Genomic DNA, 9136 nt, shown 5'->3' with positions numbered 1-9136 from the left:
GACTTGCCAAAACTATAGTTTGTTAACAAGACATTTGTGGAGTGGTTGAAAAATGAGTTTTAATGACTCCAACCTAAGTGTATGTAAACTTCCGAATTCAACTGTATGTAGTATACTGATCTTAGCTTAATGTTAATGAAATAAGTTCCTCAAATATGAATCATAATGCTTGTGTGTATGTGTGTGTGTGTGTGTGTGTGTGTGTGTGTGTGTGTGTGTGTGTGTGTGTGTGTGTGTGTGTGTGTGTGTGTGTGTGTGTGTGTGTGTGTGTGTGTGTGTGTGTGTGTGCGTGCGTGTGCGTGTGCGTGTGCGTGTGCGTGTTCGTGTGCGTGTGCGTGTGCGTGTGTGTGTGTGTGTGCGCGTACTCTCCTCCATAGTGTTGTCATAATCGCTGCAGCTGATAGCATAGCACATATTCAACTTTTACATGATGATAATCAACGCCATCAATCAATGTGATTTGTATTACAAACAGAATTGTTAGTCTAAATGTAATGTTGTATGTTTCTTGTTTGCTTTAGGTACCCCACTGCCCGGCAATACATGGATGTGTGCACAGCGCTCATTCAAAAGTACCCGTCGTTGAGAGACCAGACAGTTTTCCTACTCACATTACTTCACACTAATAACCTTTTTACACCATTGTGCCTACCCAGACCATAATGTGCTTGGATCTCTTCTTCTCACACTGTTAAACCATCACAGCAGCATAACAAGACCATCTCTGGTCTGCTCCTCTGACCTCGGTCCCAATAATCCATCATGACATTTCTCCTCTCTACATTTGTATCATGGCACGGCATGATAAAGAATAAATACAACAAAGAACGGCAGCATTTTGCTCACGTTGCACAAGTACAGGAAATGCAGAAGATGTTTGGGAGGCAAGGGAAAAAAATAAGGCCAAATCACACCAAAAATGAAGACCCGACTAAAATAGCCAAGGTAACTGCATACAAATAATGGCCCATATTCAGTGTGTCAAAGTCAAACCGCTGATCCCGGATCCGTTTTTAAGATCATAAATAAGATCGTATGGACAGGTGGGGACCTGACCCTAGATCAGCACTCTGATATGCTTCGTGAATACGGGACATTTTGCCTTTTCTATGGACCTTGATCGTGTTTGATGATGTATGTACCAATATTTGATCATATTTATATTTGATTTTCAGATTGAGATTGGTGAGGATTCCTTCAGTCAGAAGTTACATGTTGAAAAGATGTAGGTGTGATGCAGAGTGACAAAAAAAAGGGACCGAACGTAAGTTCCCTACAAGACAAAATGAAAAGGACTGAAAAAGAGAGATAACTTTTTATAAAATAACAAGGCACCAAGGACATCTTAAAACAGTACCCAGCACTCCGTTTGCCAGCCATTGTAAGTAGACAAAAAGTCTGATTGAGAGAAATGGTAAAAAGCACAACTAATGTAACATAGCAGCACAACTAATGTAACATAGCCAAGTACTGTCATCTGAATCCAAGAGATATTGATGATGCATTATAAACAAATTGACTCAGATTTTCTCAGAGATGAAAAGCAAATTCGGTATGGATGTGTACTGAAACATTGTGGACTGAAACATTGTGGACTGAAACATTGTGGACTAAAACATTGTGGACTGAAACATTCACTACAGCCATTTTGTTCCTCCCCAAGTGGGCTGTACGTCACAGACAGGGTATGTATTTCCCAGCAGACAAATAAATACATTCAAAGTTAGAAGTACTGTGTAAGGTGTACTGTGCTCAGTTGTTAACCTACTGTTTGAAATATGACTTAATTTTACATTTTTTTCCCCTTCTTACAGTGTGTAAAGTTCCCACCACCTACCATAAGAATAGAGGGGAATCCCTTTGCGGATAAGAGCCACATCCAGCTCTTCCTTAATGGAGAGGAGCTACTCACTGAAGAGCCAGAGGACATCTTCGTGGGATTGGGAGTGGTAATGGGGGTCCATTTCCTTTTTAATATTGAGTATGCAGCATCAGTGAAAAGCACTATACTATTCATTCAGAAATGTGTTCTGGGAATTGATGAGGGGGGTAAATTACCAACAAATGTTGTACGAATGGTAAACTTTTTGCTGTAGGGAGACCAGAAATAAGGGAGACCAGACATTTCTGTGATGTCTGTAAGTGAGATTTCTGTGACGTTTAAAGTGAATCAAATAAATGTGTGACTTTACAAGTTCACCACTCGATGTTATTTGTATAATTATTGTTAATATAATAATAATAATTGTTAATATTATTATTATTATTATTATTATTACAATACATGGGACATAAAATGTTCCTATAGGAACCTTAACACCCTAATAGGTTCCTCGGGGAAAAGGTTCCTGGAAGCACCTTTACGGGTTCCACCGGTGTTGCAATCTGAGGAACCCCTAAAGGTGCCTCCAAGAACCTATTCTTTTTAGAGTGTAGGCTATCATGTCTCTGTGTCAGGGAGTATGTATGGCCAGAGTTGATCAGGACAGATAGAAGAATGAGAGGCACAGAGCCAGTCTTAGAACTGAGAGAGAGAGAAAGAATTGAGAGAGAGAGATTTGAGAGAGAGAGAATTTAGAGAGAGAGAATTGAGAGAGAGAGAATTGAGAGAGAGAGATTTGAGAGAGAGAGAATTTAGAGAGAGAGAATTGAGAGAGAATTGACAGAGAGAGAGAGAGAGAGAGAGAGAGAGAGAGAGAGAGAGAGAGAGAGAGATTTGGTTGAGAATTGAGAAAGAGAAAGTGAGAGCGAGAGAGAGAATTGAGAGAGATAATTTAGAGATTTGAGAGAGAGAAAGAATTTAGAAAATTGAGAGACAATTGAGAGATGAAGCGATCCAATGCATACTGTCTCAAATGATTTGATAGGTATTTGACACATGCAGGATTTTCAAACAGAAAATCACCTAGTGGCACGCAATAACCTAACGTCCAATCATGTAGAAGAAATGCATATACAGTAATCTCCTTCCCTTCAGCTTCAAACACCTTCTAGACCTAAAGAAGGACTCTATCTCCACCCGAACTAGTGACCCTTCAAGAGAAGGCTTTTACAGACACTGTTCCTGTTTCAGTAGATATCAAAACTATACCACTAAAGTGAAGCACTGACTGTCTACACAGAGCAGGAGATGTATCCCCCTGGACAGACACACAGACACACAGACCCAAGTCCACAGAGACATCAACAGGATGTTGCAGCTCTGACACGGCAGCCTCTTTACACAGCACTCAGATGTGGAGATAAAAATATGACATGTGCTGTTGCTACAGTAAACAATGAAGGAGGGGATTATTGGGAGTGGGAGGAGAAGGAGAGAGAGAGAGAAAGAAAGAGAGAGAGAGAGAGAGAGAGAGAGAGAGAGAGAGAGAGAGAGAGAGAGAGAGAGAGAGAGAGAGAGAGAGAGAGAGAGAGAGAGAGAGAGAGAGAGAGCGAGAGAGAGAGAGAGAGAGAGAGAGAGAGTTTGTGTGTGTGTGTGTGTGTGTGTGTAATTCTGTGTGTGTGTGTGTGTAATTCTGAGTGTGTGTGTGTTATTCTCTCTCTCTCTTTCTCTTTCTCTGTGTGTGTGTGTGTGTGTGTGTGTGTGTGTGTGTGTGTGTGTGTGTGTGTGTGTGTGTGTGTGTGTAATTCCGTGTGTGTAATTCCGTGTGCGCACAGAATTACAGCATAGCAGGAAACCTGCACTGAGGGCATTGGCCTGGGAGCTAGGCCAGCTCTTCCCATGCATGGGTCTCGTGGGGTGTAAACCCAACCCCACGTGTTTGTTAGTGTTTAAATTAAAGAAGTGTTTGACCCAGTGAGGGTGTTCCCTTTTGGGCTATTTGTTGGCCCAGGCTGATCCTGAGAACTCTCTGGGGAGCACTCTCAGTCCACCTCTTCAAAGTGTCCGGCCCCCAAGCAGGAAGTCCAGCCCGGTGCTGTTTGGAACATGACGAGAACAGACAGACACAGAGACAGGAAGGAAGGAAGGTATTCCATGAACACGTAATGCTACTGTCCACAACACCCTCGCACCCCCGCCAGCCAGGCCAATGGGGGGATTCCAAAGGGCCCACAGCAATTTATTGTGATTTATTTAGCATTTCAAGCTGTCCTACAGTCAATGTGATCAGAACCAGCTGAGGTGGGATGGCTCTTGTTTCCTGTGAGTGCATCCCAAATGGCACCCTATTCCGTACAGTACAGTGCACTCTCTCTTCCTCCACTCTCTGTCCTCATACTGCTCTATGGGCCCTGATCAAAAGTAGTGCATTAAATAAGGAATGGGGTGCCATTTGGTACGTAGCCTGTGTGTTGGAGGCTGGAAGAAAGAGGTAGCGGAAACCACTGAACAGATCTGAGATCAGACTGACACTGACACCTACCCACACCATGACATGAAATAGAGCCAGAAATGTAAATACTTTTTGGTGTAGGTTGTAAAGTTTGATAAATGTGATTGTATGTTTTTTTGTATTTTGGACGATTTGTTCCATCTGCTTTAGATACAGGAGTGAGTATAGACACGATACTGTACATCTATATGTTTCCATTAACTCTATGTACAGGGTACCAGTTTCACAGACTTACTTTACATCATCCACTTTCATGTAAAATATTTGCATTATGAATAATATACTGTTCAAGAAACAGCATCAACACTCAGCACTGCACATCCAACCAAGGATAATTCCTCCTGCCTTGGTTTGGCAAAGGCGCCCTTCATATCAAAGCATCCTTCAACGAACATTCAATATTACTGAGCTAATCAAGTTGCCTGGAATTGTCCCCATTTAAAAAGAGTTGAACTGTCAGTCTGTCCGCTGTACCAGCTATGACCAGTAGAGGACACTGTTCATTTGCTTTGCTCTGTGACGCTCTAACTTCCAAAGACGAAGGCCCTGTCCAGTAACAACTCCTATCCCACTATCCACTTGGCACATGTATATTTCTGGGCCAGGTGGAACTAACATAACCTCTCAGCTCGAAATTGTCATAATTTTATGTTGTTTGGATATCATATTTGTTTGATATTCTCTAGGGTGGTTTGTTCCACTAGTATGTTTCCTCACTTTTTATTTGTCTGTCCTGAAGTAGCCAACTGTAGCAATGTGCTTAGACTCTCAAAGATGTTGTGTTGAATTGCGGACATACTTCTTAACCATTCTGAACTCTCATGTTATTCATTGTGTATGGTTTAGGTGACCTGTAGCATACCTGCTGTGTTGGATCTCTCGGCATGCAACCTCTGCGCCCTCTGGTAAGTGATCCTCTGGGACGTCAGTCAGTGTTGTAGACAGTGATAGGCTAATCTACTGTGTGTACGCTGTGGCTACCGTGTGAGCTGGCTTCACAGTGACAGTTTGGGTCAATATTCGAATGAGTTACAGGGTATGACATTATTACAATCTGATTTGATCTGATGCCTAACTCCACCCACTACCCACTTCATGTAGATATCAGGTATAAACCTGATTGTATTAGCTGATTGGTGTGACCACTACTCTACTACAGTAGCCTAGATAAGGCCTCTCTCAGAGGGCCAGCAGCAGAGATAAGGCCTTGGCTCCCACAGCAGGAAGCCCAGAGAACCTAGTGTAGCATGGGTCAGTATGGGTCATCCTGTCAGCCAGCAGGGACTGATGGAGGGACTAATCCCACTGTTGTCATGACGATGGGTCAGATGAAAACATAAAAACACCTGCTCCGCCCCTAACTGGTTTCATTTTACATACGCTCCTATCCAGAGCGACTTACAGGAGCAATTAGAGTTATGTGCCTTGCTCAAGGGCACATTGACAGATTTTTCACCTAGTTGGCTTGGGGATTCCAACCAGCAACCTTTTGGTTAATGGCCCAATGCTCTTAACCGCTAGGCTACCTCCTCGAGTGACTTGAGTGACTCAAGTGACTTAGACATGAACGCACACACACATACACACAGGCACACACACACACAATACATTTGCATCATGGGAATAGGAATTACGGGAATTAGGGTTGAAGCATAGTAGTTGGTTGATTTAATTAATCCAAATGGTACAGATTTAAATGGCTGCTATCTTTACACTCTATAAACAGTAACTAAAACCAATAGCTAAACGTACTTATTACACACTCACAGACAAACACACACACACACACACACACACAGATGGCACCTGGTCTGACCACAAATGCTGTCTAACCCTTGCACCCTGCGGTTCGCTATGGCCCAGATTGCCAGTAAAAAAGGGGAGGCTTCATGGCTCAACTATTCGCTGGGTAAATGGAAAGGGGTTGTATATGACCTAAAACACTTCACGGTCCCACTGAGGTGTGTGTGTGTGTGTGTGTGTGTGTGTGTGTGTGTGTGTGTGTGTGTGTGTGTGTGTGTGTGTGTGTGTGTGTGTGTGTGTGTGTGTGTGTGTGTGTGTGTGTGTGTGTGTGTGTGTGTGTGTGTGTGTGTGTGTGTGTGTGTGTGTGTGTGTGTGTGTGTGTGTGTGCGTGTGTGTGTGTCAGATGGTGGTGAGGTCTGCTGAGAAAGGTTGGGTCAGTATGAAGAGGAGGAAGAGAGAAGTCTCATCTCAAAACTATGAACACGTCAGGTTTACTGAGAAACATTCAGTTCTCTTCTGTGGACATGTGGTTGTGTTAGTGGCTTATGGAGAAGGTGAAATTGAAAGTGCAAATATGGTAGTTTGAGGTTGATTTGTTTTTAAATTTGATTAAATTAGTATTTCAATTACAATAATAACTCAGGAGATACAATACCATGATCAAGGGATTTGAGTGGTTCATAGATCTGGTTGAACTGATATTTAAATTGACTTTATTGAAAACAAACATACAGTACCAGTCAAAGTTTGGACACACCTACTCATTCAAGGTTTTTTCTTTATTTTGACTATTTTCTACATTGTAGAATACATTTACATTTTAGTCGACGCTCTTATCCAGAGCGACTTACAGTTAGTGAGTGCATACATTTTTCATACTGGCCCCCCGTGGGAAACGAACCCACAACCCTGGCGTTGCAAGCACCATGCTCTACCAAGTGAGCTACAGGGGACCACATTAAATAATAATAGTGAAGACATCAAAACTATGAAATAACACATATGGAATCATGTAGTAACCAAAAAAGTGTTAAGCAAATCAAAATGTATTTTATATTTTATATTCTTCAAAGTAGCCACCCTTTGCCTTGATGACAGCTTTGCACACTCTTGGCATTCTCTCAACCAGCTTCATGAGGTAGTCACCTGGAATGCATTTCAATTAACAGGTGTGCCTAGTTAATAGTTAATTTGTGGAATTTCTTTCCTTCTTAATGCGTTTGAGCCAATCAGTTGTGTTGTGACAAGGTAGGGGTGGTATACAGAAAAGAGCCCTATTTGGTAAAATACCAAGTCCATATTATGGCAAGAACAGCTCAATAAGCAAAGAGAAACGACAGTCCATCATTACTTTAAGACATGAAGGTCAGTCAACACGGAACATTTCAAGAACTTTGAAAGTTTCTTCAAGTGCAGTCGCAAAAACCATCAAGCGCTATGATGAAACTGGCTCTCATGAGGACCACCACAGGAATGGAATACCCAGAGTTACCACTGCTGCAGAGGATAAGTTCATTAGAGTTAACTGCACCTCAGATTGTAGCCCAAATAAATGCTTCACAGAGTTCAACTAACAGACACATCTCAACATCAACTGTTCAGAGGAGACTGCATGAATCAGGCCTTCATGGTCGAATTGCAGCAAAGAAACCACTACCAAAGGACACCAATAAGAAGAAGAGACTTGCTTGGGCCAAAAAACACGAGCAATGGACATTAGACCGGTGGAAATCTGTCCTTTGGTCTGATGAGTCCAGATTTGAGATTTTTGGTTCCAACCGCTGTGTCTTTGTGAGACGCAGAGTAGGTGAACGGATGATCTCCGCAGGTGTGGTTCCCACCGTGAAGCATGGAGGAGGATGTGTGATGGTGTGGCGGTGCTTTGCTGGTGACACTGTCAGTGATTTATTTAGAATTCAAGGCACACTTAACCAGGACAATGACCTAAAACACACCTCCAGGCTGTGTAAGGGCTATTTGACCAAGGAGAGTGATGGAGTGCTGCATCAGATGACCTGGCCTCCACAATCACCCGGCCTCAACCCAATTGAAGGAAAATCAGCCAACAAGTGCTCAGCATATGTGGGAACTCCTTCAAGACTGTTGGAAAAGCATTCCTCATGAAGCTGGTTGAGAGAATGCCAAGAGTGTGCAAAGCTGTCATCAAGGCAAAGGGTGGCTACTTTTTTCATTTGTTTAACACTTTTTTGGTTGCTACATGATTCCATATGTGTTATTTCATAGTTTTGATATCTTCACTATTATTCTACAATGTAGAAAATAGTAAAAATAAAGAAAACCCCTTGAATGAGTAGGTGTGTCCAAACTTTTGACTGGTACTGTATATCTTTTTTGTATATCATTCATTTTTATCTTTCACTCCTCAGAAAATACTGACCAAGTGTCACAGTGTGTCACAATTTTTTTTTTCATGTGTGACATATTGCACAGTGAAGCCACAATCAATCAGATGCCTTGAAAAAAATGAAACAAAAGCAAGTTGTAAAAAAGAAACCTACATCAATTACATTATTTTCCAAGGTAATACACAGTAAAAAAATTGTTTTATAGAAATAATTTGATAATTATCAATAATGGACCATTTAAAATCTAAAATACTGCTCTGAAATCCCTTATTCCATCTGACTACACTAAAGTATACTTAAGACGTGTGAGAGTTGTTAGCTACCAAATCCAACAAATGTATCACTCTAACACTAAGTGGAATCCTGCCAGGCCGATTAGGCTGCATAGTACACGCATCTCAAGGCTAAAGACATATACAGAAGCATGAAGCTAATTCTGAGAGAAAAGGTTTTTAGATTGTAGAAGACGGACTGGGACCAGGGGTGTAGAGTGAAGGGGTGGAGGTCAACTTTCGTCTAAAGAGTGTTGGGCTAAAATTATTAGTCAAAAAACGCTAAGGAGTAGAATGATTCGCCCGCCGGACCTTTACTCTTGTGTGTTTTACAGACAATGTCCCTTAAAAGAGCAGCACGTCTGGAAAGGCCATTAGATATGCATATAACATTTCTACTGTGATTAATAGTTGATGAGGC

The sequence above is a fragment of the Coregonus lavaretus genome (genome assembly GCF_964263955.1).
Source record: "Coregonus lavaretus genome assembly, chromosome: 1".
Classification (NCBI taxonomy): Eukaryota; Metazoa; Chordata; class Actinopteri; order Salmoniformes; family Salmonidae; genus Coregonus; species Coregonus lavaretus.
The sequence above is the reverse complement of the archived record's forward strand: the minus strand, read 5'-3'. Positions refer to the sequence as shown.